General features: G+C 36.3%; 1 protein-coding gene and 15 non-coding genes across 17 annotated transcripts in view; all 16 read right to left on the bottom strand.

Moving 5' to 3' along the window:
- LOC134957493 (armadillo-like helical domain containing protein 1) overlaps nucleotides 1–22477 on the bottom strand; it is a 468225-nt gene that overhangs the window by 172691 nt on the left and 273057 nt on the right. The gene's annotated exons all lie outside the window — the stretch shown is intronic.
- Nucleotides 955–1069, bottom strand: LOC134959322 (U5 spliceosomal RNA). The gene has a single exon (XR_010187371.1). It is a non-coding gene; the product is annotated as a U5 spliceosomal RNA (small nuclear RNA).
- Nucleotides 2462–2577, bottom strand: LOC134959423 (U5 spliceosomal RNA). Its single transcript, XR_010187461.1, has one exon. It is a non-coding gene; the product is annotated as a U5 spliceosomal RNA (small nuclear RNA).
- Nucleotides 3957–4071, bottom strand: LOC134959317 (U5 spliceosomal RNA). The gene has a single exon (XR_010187365.1). It is a non-coding gene; the product is annotated as a U5 spliceosomal RNA (small nuclear RNA).
- Nucleotides 5451–5565, bottom strand: LOC134959436 (U5 spliceosomal RNA). Its single transcript, XR_010187473.1, has one exon. It is a non-coding gene; the product is annotated as a U5 spliceosomal RNA (small nuclear RNA).
- Nucleotides 6945–7059, bottom strand: LOC134959483 (U5 spliceosomal RNA). Its single transcript, XR_010187515.1, has one exon. It is a non-coding gene; the product is annotated as a U5 spliceosomal RNA (small nuclear RNA).
- LOC134959381 (U5 spliceosomal RNA) lies at nucleotides 8442–8556 on the bottom strand. Its single transcript, XR_010187426.1, has one exon. It is a non-coding gene; the product is annotated as a U5 spliceosomal RNA (small nuclear RNA).
- On the bottom strand, nucleotides 9945–10059 carry LOC134959323 (U5 spliceosomal RNA). The gene has a single exon (XR_010187372.1). It is a non-coding gene; the product is annotated as a U5 spliceosomal RNA (small nuclear RNA).
- LOC134959324 (U5 spliceosomal RNA) lies at nucleotides 11441–11555 on the bottom strand. The gene has a single exon (XR_010187373.1). It is a non-coding gene; the product is annotated as a U5 spliceosomal RNA (small nuclear RNA).
- On the bottom strand, nucleotides 12937–13051 carry LOC134959384 (U5 spliceosomal RNA). Its single transcript, XR_010187427.1, has one exon. It is a non-coding gene; the product is annotated as a U5 spliceosomal RNA (small nuclear RNA).
- On the bottom strand, nucleotides 14439–14553 carry LOC134959325 (U5 spliceosomal RNA). The gene has a single exon (XR_010187374.1). It is a non-coding gene; the product is annotated as a U5 spliceosomal RNA (small nuclear RNA).
- LOC134959474 (U5 spliceosomal RNA) lies at nucleotides 15935–16049 on the bottom strand. The gene has a single exon (XR_010187507.1). It is a non-coding gene; the product is annotated as a U5 spliceosomal RNA (small nuclear RNA).
- Nucleotides 17438–17552, bottom strand: LOC134959326 (U5 spliceosomal RNA). Its single transcript, XR_010187375.1, has one exon. It is a non-coding gene; the product is annotated as a U5 spliceosomal RNA (small nuclear RNA).
- On the bottom strand, nucleotides 18935–19049 carry LOC134959328 (U5 spliceosomal RNA). The gene has a single exon (XR_010187376.1). It is a non-coding gene; the product is annotated as a U5 spliceosomal RNA (small nuclear RNA).
- LOC134959385 (U5 spliceosomal RNA) lies at nucleotides 20439–20553 on the bottom strand. The gene has a single exon (XR_010187428.1). It is a non-coding gene; the product is annotated as a U5 spliceosomal RNA (small nuclear RNA).
- On the bottom strand, nucleotides 21941–22055 carry LOC134959329 (U5 spliceosomal RNA). The gene has a single exon (XR_010187377.1). It is a non-coding gene; the product is annotated as a U5 spliceosomal RNA (small nuclear RNA).

Below are 22477 nucleotides of genomic sequence, written 5' to 3' on the forward strand. Positions count from 1 at the left end.
GATCGCGTTTATATGTCATCCTTAGGGTCAGTTGTGTGGTGAGGGACAAGATTTGCTTCTGTTTGGCCACATAGTTTATGACTGGTAGCCACCAGCACTGGTTTTGCCTATTATATTGACCATGAATAATTTTAATTGGTTCTGAACCACCAACCCAGGGCACCCCTGCAAGTGTCCCGAGGCACCCCAGGGAGCCACGGCACACAGTTTAGGAACCTCTGGCCTACAGACATCACGATGTTGTACAGTGCTGGAAAATCATCCCAGCAATAGAGTATACAGGAGACTCATCTATGATAGAACAATCATTGTATTCCACAGTTTTTTCCAATAATAAACAAAAAAAATCAACATTTAATATCAAATTCTAAAAGACTCATGAAAAATTAACAATTTCGGAATTTCACTAGTAAATAAGCTCTGTGTTGGTCAGCCAGGCAGGAAACAAAAAACAAAAAGCCTTTTACTGTAAACAGAAAACAAACAGCAAAAAACTGTAAACAGTAAACTAACTACTTCTGATCATGGTCAAATTTTCCTACAAACAGGATAAGAAAAACAAAAACTAATTTGTTCAACTTCCTTCAGATACCATTAATACCGACACAGCAACAGAGTATTCAAGAAAACAGCTGACCATTTTCAAAAATGAAACTCATGAGTGCTCCTTTCCCCATCTTGCCCTGCCTCACTGACTCAGTGTTGCTCACCTGCAGTGCACTGTCTGCAAGTCAGCCTGAGTATATTGTGTCATTTCATAGCATCGATTGATGATGTCCTATCCCTGCTCTATATTTATAAGTAACCAGTTTACTTTACACCTGTAAAAATATAAACATCAGTTTCAGAAGCAATGATTTGTGACCATGGTTTCAAATCATGGTTTCTACAAATTGATACTTCCGATGTTCAAACCCTACTATAATATTATATTCTTTTATTAACCAGTAAACAAGCCCAGCGTGAGCCAGGCATCAAAAAATTATATGAAACTCATGGTTGTTCCTCTCCACGGAAATCTTTAGTAAAAGGCGAAAGATTTATTCGTTCTGAAGAGAAACCAGAGTATACTAGAGAAGTGCCACGATTATTTCCCCAGATTCAAACAGACCTCAGTTTACCAAGTGAGAGGACAAAACATATGTATATTTAACAATTTTCACATATAACCAATACAATTCTAATATATTTACAACATCTAAGTTTAAAAAGGACATTTAATTTGCAAAATGCTATAAAAAAACAACAACCTTGCAAAGTATCAAATGCATCATGGGGAAGTATGCAAATGAAACTACCAAACAAAGAAAGATTTACATTTTGAATGGTCGAATAGTAATTTAAACCCAGTTCTTCAACTTACTAGAGTGCCTACAGCAGTGGTTTCCAAACTTTTTTGAATCACGGCGCCCAAGAATATCAGAATTTTTTCACGGCACCCCTAGGCCAAAAATTTCTTATTGAGAAATTTAGAAAGAAATATTACATTAAGTAGATCGCGTTTATATGTCATCCTTAGGGTCAGTTGTGTGGTGAGGGACAAGATTTGCTTCTGTTTGGCCACATAGTTTATGACTGGTAGCCACCAGCACTGGTTTTGCCTATTATATTGACCATGAATAATTTTTATTGGTTCTGAACCACCAACCCAGGGCACCCCTGCTAGTGTCCCGAGGCACCCCAGGGAGCCACGGCACACAGTTTAGGAACCTCTGGCCTACAGACATCACGATGTTGTACAGTGCTGGAAAATCATCCCAGCAATAGAGTATACAGGAGACTCATCTATGATAGAACAATCATTGTATTCCACAGTTTTTTCCAATAATAAACAAAAAAAATCAACATTTAATATCAAATTCTAAAAGACTCATGAAAAATTAACAATTTCGGAATTTCACTAGTAAATAAGCTCTGCGTTGGTCAGCCAGGCAGGAAACAAAAAACAAAAAAACAAAAAGCCTTTTACTGTAAACAGAAAACAAACAGCAAAAGACTGTAACCAGTAAACTAACTACTTCTGATCATGGTCAAATTTTCCTACAAACAGGATAAGAAAAACAAAAACTAATTTGTTCAACTTCCTTCAGATACCATTAATACCGACACAGCAACAGAGTATTCAAGAAAATAGCTGACCATTTTCAAAAATGAAACTCATGAGTGCTCCTTTCCCCATCTTGCCCTGCCTCACTGACTCAGTGTTGCTCAGCTGCAGTGCACTGTCTGCAAGTCAGCCTGAGTATATTGTGTCATTTCATAGCATCGATTGATGATGTGATGTCCTATCCCTGCTCTATATTTATAAGTAACCAGTTTACTTTACGCCTGTAAAAATATAAACATCAGTTTCAGAAGCAATGATTTGTGACCATGGTTTCAAATCATGGTTTCTACAAATTGATACTTCCGATGTTCAAACCCTACTATAATATTATATTCTTTTATTAACCAGTAAACAAGCCCAGCGTGAGCCAGGCATCAAAAAAATTACATGAAACTCATGGTTGTTCCTCTCCACGGAAATCTTTAGTAAAAGGCGAAAGATTTATTCGTTCTGAAGAGAAACCAGAGTATACTAGAGAAGTGCCACGATTATTTCCCCAGATTCAAACAGACCTCAGTTTACCAAGTGAGAGGACAAAACATATGTATATTTAACAATTTTCACATATAACCAATACAATTCTAATATATTTACAACATCTAAGTTTAAAAAGGACATTTAATTTGCAAAATGCTATAAAAAAACAACAACCTTGCAAAGTATCAAATGCATCATGGGGAAGTATGCAAATGAAACTACCAAACAAAGAAAGATTTACATTTTGAATGGTCGAATAGTAATTTAAACCCAGTTCTTCAACTTACTAGAGTGCCTACAGCAGTGGTTTCCAAACTTTTTTGAATCACGGCGCCCAAGAATATCAGAATTTTTTCACGGCACCCCTAGGCCAAAAATTTCTTATTGAGAAATTTAGAAAGAAATATTACATTAAGTAGATCGCGTTTATATGTCATCCTTAGGGTCAGTTGTGTGGTGAGGGACAAGATTTGCTTCTGTTTGGCCACATAGTTTATGACTGGTAGCCACCAGCACTGGTTTTGCCTATTATATTGACCATGAATAATTTTAATTGGTCCTGAACCACCAACCCAGGGCACCCCTGCAAGTGTCCCGAGGCACCCCAGGGAGCCACGGCACACAGTTTAGGAACCTCTGGCCTACAGACATCACGATGTTGTACAGTGCTGGAAAAACATCCCAGCAATAGAGTATACAGGAGACTCATCTATGATAGAACAATCATTGTATTCCACAGTTTTTTCCAATAATAAACAAAAAAAATCAACATTTAATATCAAATTCTAAAAGACTCATGAAAAATTAACAATTTCGGAATTTCACTAGTAAATAAGCTCTGTGTTGGTCAGCCAGGCAGGAAACAAAAAACAAAAAGCCTTTTACTGTAAACAGAAAACAAACAGCAAAAAACTGTAAACAGTAAACTAACTACTTCTGATCATGGTCAAATTTTCCTACAAACAGGATAAGAAAAACAAAAACTAATTTGTTCAACTTCCTTCAGATACCATTAATACCGACACAGCAACAGAGTATTCAAGAAAATAGCTGACCATTTTCAAAAATGAAACTCATGAGTGCTCCTTTCCCCATCTTGCCCTGCCTCACTGACTCAGTGTTGCTCAGCTGCAGTGCACTGTCTGCAAGTCAGCCTGAGTATATTGTGTCATTTCATAGCATCGATTGATGATGTCCTATCCCTGCTCTATATTTATAAGTAACCAGTTTACTTTACGCCTGTAAAAATATAAACATCAGTTTCAGAAGCAATGATTTGTGACCATGGTTTCAAATCATGGTTTCTACAAATTGATACTTCCGATGTTCAAACCCTACTATAATATTATATTCTTTTATTAACCAGTAAACAAGCCCAGCGTGAGCCAGGCATCAAAAAATTATTTGAAACTCATGGTTGTTCCTCTCCACGGAAATCTTTAGTAAAAGGCGAAAGATTTATTCGTTCTGAAGAGAAACCAGAGTATACTAGAGAAGTGCCACGATTATTTCCCCAGATTCAAACAGACCTCAGTTTACCAAGTGAGAGGACAAAACATATGTATATTTAACAATTTTCACATATAACCAATACAATTCTAATATATTTACAACATCTAAGTTTAAAAAGGACATTTAATTTGCAAAATGCTATAAAAAAACAACAACCTTGCAAAGTATCAAATGCATCATGGGGAAGTATGCAAATGAAACTACCAAACAAAGAAAGATTTACATTTTGAATGGTCGAATAGTAATTTAAACCCAGTTCTTCAACTTACTAGAGTGCCTACAGCAGTGGTTTCCAAACTTTTTTGAATCACGGCGCCCAAGAATATCAGAATTTTTTCACGGCACCCCTAGGCCAAAAATTTCTTATTGAGAAATTTAGAAAGAAATATTACATTAAGTAGATCGCGTTTATATGTCATCCTTAGGGTCAGTTGTGTGGTGAGGGACAAGATTTGCTTCTGTTTGGCCACATAGTTTATGACTGGTAGCCACCAGCACTGGTTTTGCCTATTATATTGACCATGAATAATTTTAATTGGTCCTGAACCACCAACCCAGGGCACCCCTGCAAGTGTCCCGAGGCACCCCAGGGAGCCACGGCACACAGTTTAGGAACCTCTGGCCTACAGACATCACGATGTTGTACAGTGCTGGAAAAACATCCCAGCAATAGAGTATACAGGAGACTCATCTATGATAGAACAATCATTGTATTCCACAGTTTTTTCCAATAATAAACAAAAAAAATCAACATTTAATATCAAATTCTAAAAGACTCATGAAAAATTAACAATTTCGGAATTTCACTAGTAAATAAGCTCTGTGTTGGTCAGCCAGGCAGGAAACAAAAAACAAAAAGCCTTTTACTGTAAACAGAAAACAAACAGCAAAAAACTGTAAACAGTAAACTAACTACTTCTGATCATGGTCAAATTTTCCTACAAACAGGATAAGAAAAACAAAAACTAATTTGTTCAACTTCCTTCAGATACCATTAATACCGACACAGCAACAGAGTATTCAAGAAAATAGCTGACCATTTTCAAAAATGAAACTCATGAGTGCTCCTTTCCCCATCTTGCCCTGCCTCACTGACTCAGTGTTGCTCAGCTGCAGTGCACTGTCTGCAAGTCAGCCTGAGTATATTGTGTCATTTCATAGCATCGATTGATGATGTCCTATCCCTGCTCTATATTTATAAGTAACCAGTTTACTTTACGCCTGTAAAAATATAAACATCAGTTTCAGAAGCAATGATTTGTGACCATGGTTTCAAATCATGGTTTCTACAAATTGATACTTCCGATGTTCAAACCCTACTATAATATCATATTCTTTTATTAACCAGTAAACAAGCCCAGCGTGAGCCAGGCATCAAAAAATTATATGAAACTCACAGTTATTCCTCTCCACGGAAATCTTTAGTAAAAGGCGAAAGATTTATTCGTTCTGAAGAGAAACCAGAGTATACTAGAGAAGTGCCACGATTATTTCCCCAGATTCAAACAGACCTCAGTTTACCAAGTGAGAGGACAAAACATATGTATATTTAACAATTTTCACATATAACCAATACAATTCTAATATATTTACAACATCTAAGTTTAAAAAGGACATTTAATTTGCAAAATGCTATAAAAAAACAACAACCTTGCAAAGTATCAAATGCATCATGGGGAAGTATGCAAATGAAACTACCAAACAAAGAAAGATTTACATTTTGAATGGTCAAATAGTAATTTAAACCCAGTTCTTCAACTTACTAGAGTGCCTACAGCAGTGGTTTCCAAACTTTTTTGAATCACGGCGCCCAAGAATATCAGAATTTTTTCACGGCACCCCTAGGCCAAAAATTTCTTATTGAGAAATTTAGAAAGAAATATTACATTAAGTAGATCGCGTTTATATGTCATCCTTAGGGTCAGTTGTGTGGTGAGGGACAAGATTTGCTTCTGTTTGGCCACATAGTTTATGACTGGTAGCCACCAGCACTGGTTTTGCCTATTATATTGACCATGAATAATTTTAATTGGTCCTGAACCACCAACCCAGGGCACCCCTGCAAGTGTCCCGAGGCACCCCAGGGAGCCACGGCACACAGTTTAGGAACCTCTGGCCTACAGACATCACGATGTTGTACAGTGCTGGAAAAACATCCCAGCAATAGAGTATACAGGAGACTCATCTATGATAGAACAATCATTGTATTCCACAGTTTTTTCCAATAATAAACAAAAAAAATCAACATTTAATATCAAATTCTAAAAGACTCATGAAAAATTAACAATTTCGGAATTTCACTAGTAAATAAGCTCTGTGTTGGTCAGCCAGGCAGGAAACAAAAAACAAAAAGCCTTTTACTGTAAACAGAAAACAAACAGCAAAAAACTGTAAACAGTAAACTAACTACTTCTGATCATGGTCAAATTTTCCTACAAACAGGATAAGAAAAACAAAAACTAATTTGTTCAACTTCCTTCAGATACCATTAATACCGACACAGCAACAGAGTATTCAAGAAAATAGCTGACCATTTTCAAAAATGAAACTCATGAGTGCTCCTTTCCCCATCTTGCCCTGCCTCACTGACTCAGTGTTGCTCAGCTGCAGTGCACTGTCTGCAAGTCAGCCTGAGTATATTGTGTCATTTCATAGCATCGATTGATGATGTCCTATCCCTGCTCTATATTTATAAGTAACCAGTTTACTTTACGCCTGTAAAAATATAAACATCAGTTTCAGAAGCAATGATTTGTGACCATGGTTTCAAATCATGGTTTCTACAAATTGATACTTCCGATGTTCAAACCCTACTATAATATTATATTCTTTTATTAACCAGTAAACAAGCCCAGCGTGAGCCAGGCATCAAAAAATTATATGAAACTCATGGTTGTTCCTCTCCACGCAAATCTTTAGTAAAAGGCGAAAGATTTATTCGTTCTGAAGAGAAACCAGAGTATACTAGAGAAGTGCCACGATTATTTCCCCAGATTCAAACAGACCTCAGTTTACCAAGTGAGAGGACAAAACATATGTATATTTAACAATTTTCACATATAACCAATACAATTCTAATATATTTACAACATCTAAGTTTAAAAAGGACATTTAATTTGCAAAATGCTATAAAAAAACAACAACCTTGCAAAGCATCAAATGCATCATGGGGAAGTATGCAAATGAAACTACCAAACAAAGAAAGATTTACATTTTGAATGGTCGAATAGTAATTTAAACCCAGTTCTTCAACTTACTAGAGTGCCTACAGCAGTGGTTTCCAAACTTTTTTGAATCACGGCGCCCAAGAATATCAGAATTTTTTCACGGCACCCCTAGGCCAAAAATTTCTTATTGAGAAATTTAGAAAGAAATATTACATTAAGTAGATCGCGTTTATATGTCATCCTTAGGGTCAGTTGTGTGGTGAGGGACAAGATTTGCTTCTGTTTGGCCACATAGTTTATGACTGGTAGCCACCAGCACTGGTTTTGCCTATTATATTGACCATGAATAATTTTAATTGGTCCTGAACCACCAACCCAGGGCACCCCTGCAAGTGTCCCGAGGCACCCCAGGGAGCCACGGCACACAGTTTAGGAACCTCTGGCCTACAGACATCACGATGTTGTACAGTGCTGGAAAAACATCCCAGCAATAGAGTATACAGGAGACTCATCTATGATAGAACAATCATTGTATTCCACAGTTTTTTCCAATAATAAACAAAAAAAATCAACATTTAATATCAAATTCTAAAAGACTCATGAAAAATTAACAATTTCGGAATTTCACTAGTAAATAAGCTCTGTGTTGGTCAGCCAGGCAGGAAACAAAAAACAAAAAAACAAAAAGCCTTTTACTGTAAACAGAAAACAAACAGCAAAAGACTGTAAACAGTAAACTAACTACTTCTGATCATGGTCAAATTTTCCTACAAACAGGATAAGAAAAACAAAAACTAATTTGTTCAACTTCCTTCAGATACCATTAATACCGACACAGCAACAGAGTATTCAAGAAAATAGCTGACCATTTTCAAAAATGAAACTCATGAGTGCTCCTTTCCCCATCTTGCCCTGCCTCACTGACTCAGTGTTGCTCAGCTGCAGTGCACTGTCTGCAAGTCAGCCTGAGTATATTGTGTCATTTCATAGCATCGATTGATGATGTCCTATCCCTGCTCTATATTTATAAGTAACCAGTTTACGCCTGTAAAAATATAAACATCAGTTTCAGAAGCAATGATTTGTGACCATGGTTTCAAATCATGGTTTCTACAAATTGATACTTCCGATGTTCAAACCCTACTATAATATTATATTCTTTTATTAACCAGTAAACAAGCCCAGCGTGAGCCAGGCATCAAAAAATTACATGAAACTCATGGTTGTTCCTCTCCACGGAAATCTTTAGTAAAAGGCGAAAGATTTATTCGTTCTGAAGAGAAACCAGAGTATACTAGAGAAGTGCCACGATTATTTCCCCAGATTCAAACAGACCTCAGTTTACCAAGTGAGAGGACAAAACATATGTATATTTAACAATTTTCACATATAACCAATACAATTCTAATATATTTACAACATCTAAGTTTAAAAAGGACATTTAATTTGCAAAATGCTATAAAAAAACAACAACCTTGCAAAGTATCAAATGCATCATGGGGAAGTATGCAAATGAAACTACCAAACAAAGAAAGATTTACATTTTGAATGGTCGAATAGTAATTTAAACCCAGTTCTTCAACTTACTAGAGTGCCTACAGCAGTGGTTTCCAAACTTTTTTGAATCACGGCGCCCAAGAATATCAGAATTTTTTCACGGCACCCCTAGGCCAAAAATTTCTTATTGAGAAATTTAGAAAGAAATATTACATTAAGTAGATCGCGTTTATATGTCATCCTTAGGGTCAGTTGTGTGGTGAGGGACAAGATTTGCTTCTGTTTGGCCACATAGTTTATGACTGGTTGCCACCAGCACTGGTTTTGCCTATTATATTGACCATGAATAATTTTAATTGGTCCTGAACCACCAACCCAGGGCACCCCTGCAAGTGTCCCGAGGCACCCCAGGGAGCCACGGCACACAGTTTAGGAACCTCTGGCCTACAGACATCACGATGTTGTACAGTGCTGGAAAAACATCCCAGCAATAGAGTATACAGGAGACTCATCTATGATAGAACAATCATTGTATTCCACAGTTTTTTCCAATAATAAACAAAAAAAAATCAACATTTAATATCAAATTCTAAAAGACTCATGAAAAATTAACAATTTCGGAATTTCACTAGTAAATAAGCTCTGTGTTGGTCAGCCAGGCAGGAAACAAAAAACAAAAATACAAAAAGCCTTTTACTGTAAACAGAAAACAAACAGCAAAAAACTGTAACCAGTAAACTAACTACTTCTGATCATGGTCAAATTTTCCTACAAACAGGATAAGAAAAACAAAAACTAATTTGTTCAACTTCCTTCAGATACCATTAATACCGACACAGCAACAGAGTATTCAAGAAAATAGCTGACCATTTTCAAAAATGAAACTCATGAGTGCTCCTTTCCCCATCTTGCCCTGCCTCACTGACTCAGTGTTGCTCAGCTGCAGTGCACTGTCTGCAAGTCAGCCTGAGTATATTGTGTCATTTCATAGCATCGATTGATGATGTCCTATCCCTGCTCTATATTTATAAGTAACCAGTTTACTTTACGCCTGTAAAAATATAAACATCAGTTTCAGAAGCAATGATTTGTGACCATGGTTTCAAATCATGGTTTCTACAAATTGATACTTCCGATGTTCAAACCCTACTATAATATTATATTCTTTTATTAACCAGTAAACAAGCCCAGCGTGAGCCAGGCATCAAAAAATTATATGAAACTCATGGTTGTTCCTCTCCACGGAAATCTTTAGTAAAAGGCGAAAGATTTATTCGTTCTGAAGAGAAACCAGAGTATACTAGAGAAGTGCCACGATTATTTCCCCAGATTCAAACAGACCTCAGTTTACCAAGTGAGAGGACAAAACATATGTATATTTAACAATTTTCACATATAAGCAATACAATTCTAATATATTTACAACATCAAAGTTTAAAAAGGACATTTAATTTGCAAAATGCTATAAAAAAAACAACAACCTTGCAAAGTATCAAATGCATCATGGGGAAGTATGCAAATGAAACTACCAAACAAAGAAAGATTTACATTTTGAATGGTCGAATAGTAATTTAAACCCAGTTCTTCAACTTACTAGAGTGCCTACAGCAGTGGTTTCCAAACTTTTTTGAATCACGGCGCCCAAGAATATCAGAATTTTTTCACGGCACCCCTAGGCCAAAAATTTCTTATTGAGAAATTTAGAAAGAAATATTACATTAAGTAGATCGCGTTTATATGTCATCCTTAGGGTCAGTTGTGTGGTGAGGGACAAGATTTGCTTCTGTTTGGCCACATAGTTTATGACTGGTAGCCACCAGCACTGGTTTTGCCTATTATATTGACCATGAATAATTTTAATTGGTCCTGAACCACCAACCCAGGGCACCCCTGCAAGTGTCCCGAGGCACCCCAGGGAGCCAAGGCACACAGTTTAGGAACCTCTGGCCTACAGACATCACGATGTTGTACAGTGCTGGAAAAACATCCCAGCAATAGAGTATACAGGAGACTCATCTATGATAGAATAATCATTGTATTCCACAGTTTTTCCCAATAATAAACAAAAAAAATCAACATTTAATATCAAATTCTAAAAGACTCATGAAAAATTAACAATTTCGGAATTTCACTAGTAAATAAGCTCTGCGTTGGTCAGCCAGGCAGGAAACAAAAAAACAAAAAGCCTTTTACTGTAAACAGAAAACAAACAGCAAAAAACTGTAAACAGTAAACTAACTACTTCTGATCATGGTCAAATTTTCCTACAAACAGGATAAGAAAAACAAAAACTAATTTGTTCAACTTCCTTCAGATACCATTAATACCGACACAGCAACAGAGTATTCAAGAAAATAGCTGACCATTTTCAAAAATGAAACTCATGAGTGCTCCTTTCCCCATCTTGCCCTGCCTCACTGACTCAGTGTTGCTCAGCTGCAGTGCACTGTCTGCAAGTCAGCCTGAGTATATTGTGTCATTTCATAGCATCGATTGATGATGTCCTATCCCTGCTCTATATTTATAAGTAACCAGTTTACTTTACGCCTGTAAAAATATAAACATCAGTTTCAGAAGCAATGATTTGTGACCATGGTTTCAAATCATGGTTTCTACAAATTGATACTTCCGATGTTCAAACCCTACTATAATATTATATTCTTTTATTAACCAGTAAACAAGCCCAGCGTGAGCCAGGCATCAAAAAATTATATGAAACTCATGGTTGTTCCTCTCCACGGAAATCTTTAGTAAAAGGCGAAAGATTTATTCGTTCTGAAGAGAAACCAGAGTATACTAGAGAAGTGCCACGATTATTTCCCCAGATTCAAACAGACCTCAGTTTACCAAGTGAGAGGACAAAACATATGTATATTTAACAATTTTCACATATAAGCAATACAATTCTAATATATTTACAACATCAAAGTTTAAAAAGGACATTTAATTTGCAAAATGCTATAAAAAAACCAACAACCTTGCAAAGTATCAAATGCATCATGGGGAAGTATGCAAATAAAACTACCAAACAAAGAAAGATTTACATTTTGAATGGTCGAATAGTAATTTAAACCCAGTTCTTCAACTTACTAGAGTGCCTACAGCAGTGGTTTCCAAACTTTTTTGAATCACGGCGCCCAAGAATATCAGAATTTTTTCACGGCACCCCTAGGCCAAAAATTTCTTATTGAGAAATTTAGAAAGAAATATTACATTAAGTAGATCGCGTTTATATGTCATCCTTAGGGTCAGTTGTGTGGTGAGGGACAAGATTTGCTTCTGTTTGGCCACATAGTTTATGACTGGTAGCCACCAGCACTGGTTTTGCCTATTATATTGACCATGAATAATTTTAATTGGTCCTGAACCACCAACCCAGGGCACCCCTGCAAGTGTCCCGAGGCACCCCAGGGAGCCAAGGCACACAGTTTAGGAACCTCTGGCCTACAGACATCACGATGTTGTACAGTGCTGGAAAAACATCCCAGCAATAGAGTATACAGGAGACTCATCTATGATAGAATAATCATTGTATTCCACAGTTTTTCCCAATAATAAACAAAAAAAATCAACATTTAATATCAAATTCTAAAAGACTCATGAAAAATTAACAATTTCGGAATTTCACTAGTAAATAAGCTCTGCGTTGGTCAGCCAGGCAGGAAACAAAAAAACAAAAAGCCTTTTACTGTAAACAGAAAACAAACAGCAAAAAACTGTAAACAGTAAACTAACTACTTCTGATCATGGTCAAATTTTCCTACAAACAGGATAAGAAAAACAAAAACTAATTTGTTCAACTTCCTTCAGATACCATTAATACCGACACAGCAACAGAGTATTCAAGAAAATAGCTGACCATTTTCAAAAATGAAACTCATGAGTGCTCCTTTCCCCATCTTGCCCTGCCTCACTGACTCAGTGTTGCTCAGCTGCAGTGCACTGTCTGCAAGTCAGCCTGAGTATATTGTGTCATTTCATAGCATCGATTGATGATGTCCTATCCCTGCTCTATATTTATAAGTAACCAGTTTACTTTACGCCTGTAAAAATATAAACATCAGTTTCAGAAGCAATGATTTGTGACCATGGTTTCAATTCATGGTTTCTATAAATTGATACTTCCGATGTTCAAACCCTACTATAATATTATATTCTTTTATTAACCAGTAAACAAGCCCAGCGTGAGCCAGGCATCAAAAAATTACATGAAACTCATGGTTGTTCCTCTCCACGGAAATCTTTAGTAAAAGGCGAAAGATTTATTCGTTCTGAAGAGAAACCAGAGTATACTAGAGAAGTGCCACGATTATTTCCCCAGATTCAAACAGACCTCAGTTTACCAAGTGAGAGGACAAAACATATGTATATTTAACAATTTTCACATATAACCAATACAATTCTAATATATTTACAACATCTAAGTTTAAAAAGGACATTTAATTTGCAAAATGCTATAAAAAAACAACAACCTTGCAAAGTATCAAATGCATCATGGGGAAGTATGCAAATGAAACTACCAAACAAAGAAAGATTTACATTTTGAATGGTCGAATAGTAATTTAAACCCAGTTCTTCAACTTACTAGAGTGTCTACAGCAGTGGTTTCCAAACTTTTTTGAATCACGGCGCCCAAGAATATCAGAATTTTTTCACGGCACCCCTAGGCCAAAAATTTCTTATTGAGAAATTTAGAAAGAAATATTACATTAAGTAGATCGCGTTTATATGTCATCCTTAGGGTCAGTTGTGTGGTGAGGGACAAGATTTGCTTCTGTTTGGCCACATAGTTTATGACTGGTAGCCACTAGCACTGGTTTTGCCTATTATATTGACCATGAATAATTTTAATTGGTCCTGAACCACCAACCCAGGGCACCCCTGCAAGTGTCCCGAGGCACCCCAGGGAGCCACGGCACACAGTTTAGGAACCTCTGGCCTACAGACATCACGATGTTGTACAGTGCTGGAAAAACATCCCAGCAATAGAGTATACAGGAGACTCATCTATGATAGAACAATCATTGTATTCCACAGTTTTTTCCAATAATAAACAAAAAAAATCAACATTTAATATCAAATTCTAAAAGACTCATGAAAAATTAACAATTTCGGAATTTCACTAGTAAATAAGCTCTGCGTTGGTCAGCCAGGCAGGAAACAAAAAACAAAAAAACAAAAAGCCTTTTACTGTAAACAGAAAACAAACAGCAAAAAACTGTAAACAGTAAACTAACTACTTCTGATCATGGTCAAATTTTCCTACAAACAGGATAAGAAAAACAAAAACTAATTTGTTCAACTTCCTTCAGATACCATTAATACCGACACAGCAAGAGAGTATTCAAGAAAATAGCTGACCATTTTCAAAAATGAAACTCATGAGTGCTCCTTTCCCCATCTTGCCCTGCCTCACTGACTCAGTGTTGCTCAGCTGCAGTGCACTGTCTGCAAGTCAGCCTGAGTATATTGTGTCATTTCATAGCATCGATTGATGATGTCCTATCCCTGCTCTATATTTATAAGTAACCAGTTTACTTTACGCCTGTAAAAATATAAACATCAGTTTCAGAAGCAATGATTTGTGACCATGGTTTCAATTCATGGTTTCTACAAATTGATACTTCCGATGTTCAAACCCTACTATAATATTATATTCTTTTATTAACCAGTAAACAAGCCCAGCGTGAGCCAGGCATCAAAAAATTATATGAAACTCATGGTTGTTCCTCTCCACGGAAATCTTTAGTAAAAGGCGAAAGATTTATTCGTTCTGAAGAGAAACCAGAGTATACTAGAGAAGTGCCACGATTATTTCCCCAGATTCAAACAGACCTCAGTTTACCAAGTGAGAGGACAAAACATATGTATATTTAACAATTTTCACATATAACCAATACAATTCTAATATATTTACAACATCTAAGTTTAAAAAGGACATTTAATTTGCAAAATGCTATAAAAAAAACAACAACCTTGCAAAGTATCAAATGCATCATGGGGAAGTATGCAAATGAAACTACCAAACAAAGAAAGATTTACATTTTGAATGGTCGAATAGTAATTTAAACCCAGTTCTTCAACTTACTAGAGTGCCTACAGCAGTGGTTTCCAAACTTTTTTGAATCACGGCGCCCAAGAATATCAGAATTTTTTCACGGCACCCCTAGGCCAAAAATTTCTTATTGAGAAATTTAGAAAGAAATATTACATTAAGTAGATCGCGTTTATATGTCATCCTTAGGGTCAGTTGTGTGGTGAGGGACAAGATTTGCTTCTGTTTGGCCACATAGTTTATGACTGGTAGCCACCAGCACTGGTTTTGCCTATTATATTGACCATGAATAATTTTAATTGGTCCTGAACCACCAACCCAGGGCACCCCTGCAAGTGTCCCGAGGCACCCCAGGGAGCCACGGCACACAGTTTAGGAACCTCTGGCCTACAGACATCACGATGTTGTACAGTGCTGGAAAAACATCCCAGCAATAGAGTATACAGGAGACTCATCTATGATAGAACAATCATTGTATTCCACAGTTTTTTCCAATAATAAACAAAAAAAATCAACATTTAATATCAAATTCTAAAAGACTCATGAAAAATTAACAATTTCGGAATTTCACTAGTAAATAAGCTCTGTGTTGGTCAGCCAGGCAGGAAACAAAAAAACAAAAAGCCTTTTACTGTAAACAGAAAACAAACAGCAAAAAACTGTAAACAGTAAACTAACTACTTCTGATCATGGTCAAATTTTCCTACAAACAGGATAAGAAAAACAAAAACTAATTTGTTCAACTTCCTTCAGATACCATTAATACCGACACAGCAACAGAGTATTCAAGAAAATAGCTGACCATTTTCAAAAATGAAACTCATGAGTGCTCCTTTCCCCATCTTGCCCTGCCTCACTGACTCAGTGTTGCTCAGCTGCAGTGCACTGTCTGCAAGTCAGCCTGAGTATATTGTGTCATTTCATAGCATTGATTGATGATGTCCTATCCCTGCTCTATATTTATAAGTAACCAGTTTACTTTACGCCTGTAAAAATATAAACATCAGTTTCAGAAGCAATGATTTGTGACCATGGTTTCAAATCATGGTTTCTACAAATTGATACTTCCGATGTTCAAACCCTACTATAATATTATATTCTTTTATTAACCAGTAAACAAGCCCAGCGTGAGCCAGGCATCAAAAAATTACATGAAACTCATGGTTGTTCCTCTCCACGGAAATCTTTAGTAAAAGGTGAAAGATTTATTCGTTCTGAAGAGAAACCAGAGTATACTAGAGAAGTGCCACGATTATTTCCCCAGATTCAAACAGACCTCAGTTTACCAAGTGAGAGGACAAAACATATGTATATTTAACAATTTTCACATATAACCAATACAATTCTAATATATTTACAACATCTAAGTTTAAAAAGGACATTTAATTTGCAAAATGCTATAAAAAAACAAAAACCTTGCAAAGTATCAAATGCATCATGGGGATGTATGCAAATGAAACTACCAAACAAAGAAAGATTTACATTTTGAATGGTCGAATAGTAATTTAAACCCAGTTCTTCAACTTACTAGAGTGCCTACAGCAGTGGTTTCCAAACTTTTTTGAATCACGGCGCCCAAGAATATCAGAATTTTTTCACGGCACCCCTAGGCCAAAAATTTCTTATTGAGAAATTTAGAAAGAAATATTACATTAAGTAGATCGCGTTTATATGTCATCCTTAGGGTCAGTTGTGTGGTGAGGGACAAGATTTGCTTCTGTTTGGCCACATAGTTTATGACTGGTTGCCACCAGCACTGGTTTTGCCTATTATATTGACCATGAATAATTTTAATTGGTCCTGAACCACCAACCCAGGGCACCCCTGCAAGTGTCCCGAGGCACCCCAGGGAGCCACGGCACACAGTTTAGGAACCTCTGGCCTACAGACATCACGATGTTGTACAGTGCTGGAAAAACATCCCAGCAATAGAGTATACAGGAGACTCATCTATGATAGAACAATCATTGTATTCCACAGTTTTTTCCAATAATAAACAAAAAAAAATCAACATTTAATATCAAATTCTAAAAGACTCATGAAAAATTAACAATTTCGGAATTTCACTAGTAAATAAGCTCTGTGTTGGTCAGCCAGGCAGGAAACAAAAAACAAAAAAACAAAAAGCCTTTTACTGTAAACAGAAAACAAACAGCAAAAAAATGTAAACAGTAAACTAACTACTTCTGATCATGGTCAAATTTTCCTACAAACAGGATAAGAAAAACAAAAACTAATTTGTTCAACTTCCTTCAGATACCATTAATACCGACACAGCAACAGAGTATTCAAGAAAATAGCTGACCATTTTCAAAAATGAAACTCATGAGTGCTCCTTTCCCCATCTTGCCCTGCCTCACTGACTCAGTGTTGCTCAGCTGCAGTGCACTGTCTGCAAGTCAGCCTGAGTATATTGTGTCATTTCATAGCATCGATTGATGATGTCCTATCCCTGCTCTATATTTATAAGTAACCAGTTTACTTTACGCCTGTAAAAATATAAACATCAGTTTCAGAAGCAATGATTTGTGACCATGGTTTCAAATCATGGTTTCTACAAATTGATACTTCCGTTGTTCAAACCCTACTATAATATTATATTCTTTTATTAACCAGTAAACAAGCCCAGCGTGAGCCAGGCATCAAAAAATTATATGAAACTCATGGTTGTTCCTCTCCACGGAAATCTTTAGTAAAAGGCGAAAGATTTATTCGTTCTGAAGAGAAACCAGAGTATACTAGAGAAGTGCCACGATTATTTCCCCAGATTCAAACAGACCTCAGTTTACCAAGTGAGAGGACAAAACATATGTATATTTAACAATTTTCACATATAAGCAATACAATTCTAATATATTTACAACATCAAAGTTTAAAAAGGACATTTAATTTGCAAAATGCTATAAAAAAAAACAACAACCTTGCAAAGTATCAAATGCATCATGGGGAAGTATGCAAATGAAACTACCAAACAAAGAAAGATTTACATTTTGAATGGTCGAATAGTAATTTAAACCCAGTTCTTCAACTTACTAGAGTGCCTACAGCAGTGGTTTCCAAACTTTTTTGAATCACGGCGCCCAAGAATATCAGAATTTTTTCACGGCACCCCTAGGCCAAAAATTTCTTATTGAGAAATTTAGAAAGAAATATTACATTAAGTAGATCGCGTTTATATGTCATCCTTAGGGTCAGTTGTGTGGTGAGGGACAAGATTTGCTTCTGTTTGGCCACATAGTTTATGACTGGTAGCCACCAGCACTGGTTTTGCCTATTATATTGACCATGAATAATTTTAATTGGTCCTGAACCACCAACCCAGGGCACCCCTGCAAGTGTCCCGAGGCACCCCAGGGAGCCAAGGCACACAGTTTAGGAACCTCTGGCCTACAGACATCACGATGTTGTACAGTGCTGGAAAAACATCCCAGCAATAGAGTATACAGGAGACTCATCTATGATAGAATAATCATTGTATTCCACAGTTTTTCCCAATAATAAACAAAAAAAATCAACATTTAATATCAAATTCTAAAAGACTCATGAAAAATTAACAATTTCGGAATTTCACTAGTAAATAAGCTCTGCGTTGGTCAGCCAGGCAGGAAACAAAAAAACAAAAAGCCTTTTACTGTAAACAGAAAACAAACAGCAAAAAACTGTAACCAGTAAACTAACTACTTCTGATCATGGTCAAATTTTCCTACAAACAGGATAAGAAAAACAAAAACTAATTTGTTCAACTTCCTTCAGATACCATTAATACCGACACAGCAACAGAGTATTCAAGAAAATAGCTGACCATTTTCAAAAATGAAACTCATGAGTGCTCCTTTCCCCATCTTGCCCTGCCTCACTGACTCAGTGTTGCTCAGCTGCAGTGCACTGTCTGCAAGTCAGCCTGAGTATATTGTGTCATTTCATAGCATCGATTGATGATGTCCTATCCCTGCTCTATATTTATAAGTAACCAGTTTACTTTACGCCTGTAAAAATATAAACATCAGTTTCAGAAGCAATGATTTGTGACCATGGTTTCAAATCATGGTTTCTACAAATTGATACTTCCGATGTTCAAACCCTACTATAATATTATATTCTTTTATTAACCAGTAAACAAGCCCAGCGTGAGCCAGGCATCAAAAAATTATATGAAACTCATGGTTGTTCCTCTCCACGGAAATCTTTAGTAAAAGGCGAAAGATTTATTCGTTCTGAAGAGAAACCAGAGTATACTAGAGAAGTGCCACGATTATTTCCCCAGATTCAAACAGACCTCAGTTTACCAAGTGAGAGGACAAAACATATGTATATTTAACAATTTTCACATATAAGCAATACAATTCTAATATATTTACAACATCAAAGTTTAAAAAGGACATTTAATTTGCAAAATGCTATAAAAAAAACAACAACCTTGCAAAGTATCAAATGCATCATGGGGAAGTATGCAAATGAAACTACCAAACAAAGAAAGATTTACATTTTGAATGGTCGAATAGTAATTTAAACCCAGTTCTTCAACTTACTAGAGTGCCTACAGCAGTGGTTTCCAAACTTTTTTGAATCACGGCGCCCAAGAATATCAGAATTTTTTCACGGCACCCCTAGGCCAAAAATTTCTTATTGAGAAATTTAGAAAGAAATATTACATTAAGTAGATCGCGTTTATATGTCATCCTTAGGGTCAGTTGTGTGGTGAGGGACAAGATTTGCTTCTGTTTGGCCACATAGTTTATGACTGGTTGCCACCAGCACTGGTTTTGCCTATTATATTGACCATGAATAATTTTAATTGGTCCTGAACCACCAACCCAGGGCACCCCTGCAAGTGTCCCGAGGCACCCCAGGGAGCCACGGCACACAGTTTAGGAACCTCTGGCCTACAGACATCACGATGTTGTACAGTGCTGGAAAAACATCCCAGCAATAGAGTATACAGGAGACTCATCTATGATAGAACAATCATTGTATTCCACAGTTTTTTCCAATAATAAACAAAAAAAAATCAACATTTAATATCAAATTCTAAAAGACTCATGAAAAATTAACAATTTCGGAATTTCACTAGTAAATAAGCTCTGTGTTGGTCAGCCAGGCAGGAAACAAAAAACAAAAAAACAAAAAGCCTTTTACTGTAAACAGAAAACAAACAGCAAAAAAATGTAAACAGTAAACTAACTACTTCTGATCATGGTCAAATTTTCCTACAAACAGGATAAGAAAAACAAAAACTAATTTGTTCAACTTCCTTCAGATACCATTAATACCGACACAGCAACAGAGTATTCAAGAAAATAGCTGACCATTTTCAAAAATGAAACTCATGAGTGCTCCTTTCCCCATCTTGCCCTGCCTCACTGACTCAGTGTTGCTCAGCTGCAGTGCACTGTCTGCAAGTCAGCCTGAGTATATTGTGTCATTTCATAGCATCGATTGATGATGTCCTATCCCTGCTCTATATTTATAAGTAACCAGTTTACTTTACGCCTGTAAAAATATAAACATCAGTTTCAGAAGCAATGATTTGTGACCATGGTTTCAATTCATGGTTTCTATAAATTGATACTTCCGATGTTCAAACCCTACTATAATATTATATTCTTTTATTAACCAGTAAACAAGCCCAGCGTGAGCCAGGCATCAAAAAATTACATGAAACTCATGGTTGTTCCTCTCCACGGAAATCTTTAGTAAAAGGCGAAAGATTTATTCGTTCTGAAGAGAAACCAGAGTATACTAGAGAAGTGCCACGATTATTTCCCCAGATTCAAACAGACCTCAGTTTACCAAGTGAGAGGACAAAACATATGTATATTTAACAATTTTCACATATAACCAATACAATTCTAATATATTTACAACATCTAAGTTTAAAAAGGACATTTAATTTGCAAAATGCTATAAAAAAACAACAACCTTGCAAAGTATCAAATGCATCATGGGGAAGTATGCAAATGAAACTACCAAACAAAGAAAGATTTACATTTTGAATGGTCGAATAGTAATTTAAACCCAGTTCTTCAACTTACTAGAGTGTCTACAGCAGTGGTTTCCAAACTTTTTTGAATCACGGCGCCCAAGAATATCAGAATTTTTTCACGGCACCCCTAGGCCAAAAATTTCTTATTGAGAAATTTAGAAAGAAATATTACATTAAGTAGATCGCGTTTATATGTCATCCTTAGGGTCAGTTGTGTGGTGAGGGACAAGATTTGCTTCTGTTTGGCCACATAGTTTATGACTGGTAGCCACTAGCACTGGTTTTGCCTATTATATTGACCATGAATAATTTTAATTGGTCCTGAACCACCAACCCAGGGCACCCCTGCAAGTGTCCCGAGGCACCCCAGGGAGCCACGGCACACAGTTTAGGAACCTCTGGCCTACAGACATCACGATGTTGTACAGTGCTGGAAAAACATCCCAGCAATAGAGTATACAGGAGACTCATCTATGATAGAACAATCATTGTATTCCACAGTTTTTTCCAATAATAAACAAAAAAAATCAACATTTAATATCAAATTCTAAAAGACTCATGAAAAATTAACAATTTCGGAATTTCACTAGTAAATAAGCTCTGCGTTGGTCAGCCAGGCAGGAAACAAAAAACAAAAAAACAAAAAGCCTTTTACTGTAAACAGAAAACAAACAGCAAAAAACTGTAAACAGTAAACTAACTACTTCTGATCATGGTCAAATTTTCCTACAAACAGGATAAGAAAAACAAAAACTAATTTGTTCAACTTCCTTCAGATACCATTAATACCGACACAGCAAGAGAGTATTCAAGAAAATAGCTGACCATTTTCAAAAATGAAACTCATGAGTGCTCCTTTCCCCATCTTGCCCTGCCTCACTGACTCAGTGTTGCTCAGCTGCAGTGCACTGTCTGCAAGTCAGCCTGAGTATATTGTGTCATTTCATAGCATCGATTGATGATGTCCTATCCCTGCTCTATATTTATAAGTAACCAGTTTACTTTACGCCTGTAAAAATATAAACATCAGTTTCAGAAGCAATGATTTGTGACCATGGTTTCAATTCATGGTTTCTACAAATTGATACTTCCGATGTTCAAACCCTACTATAATATTATATTCTTTTATTAACCAGTAAACAAGCCCAGCGTGAGCCAGGCATCAAAAAATTATATGAAACTCATGGTTGTTCCTCTCCACGGAAATCTTTAGTAAAAGGCGAAAGATTTATTCGTTCTGAAGAGAAACCAGAGTATACTAGAGAAGTGCCACGATTATTTCCCCAGATTCAAACAGACCTCAGTTTACCAAGTGAGAGGACAAAACATATGTATATTTAACAATTTTCACATATAACCAATACAATTCTAATATATTTACAACATCTAAGTTTAAAAAGGACATTTAATTTGCAAAATGCTATAAAAAAAACAACAACCTTGCAAAGTATCAAATGCATCATGGGGAAGTATGCAAATGAAACTACCAAACAAAGAAAGATTTACATTTTGAATGGTCAAATAGTAATTTAAACCCAGTTCTTCAACTTACTAGAGTGCCTACAGCAGTGGTTTCCAAACTTTTTTGAATCACGGCGCCCAAGAATATCAGAATTTTTTCACGGCACCCCTAGGCCAAAAATTTCTTATTGAGAAATTTAGAAAGAAATATTACATTA

This window comes from Pseudophryne corroboree, chromosome 9, assembly GCF_028390025.1.
Source record: "Pseudophryne corroboree isolate aPseCor3 chromosome 9, aPseCor3.hap2, whole genome shotgun sequence".
NCBI lineage: Eukaryota > Metazoa > Chordata > Amphibia > Anura > Myobatrachidae > Pseudophryne > Pseudophryne corroboree.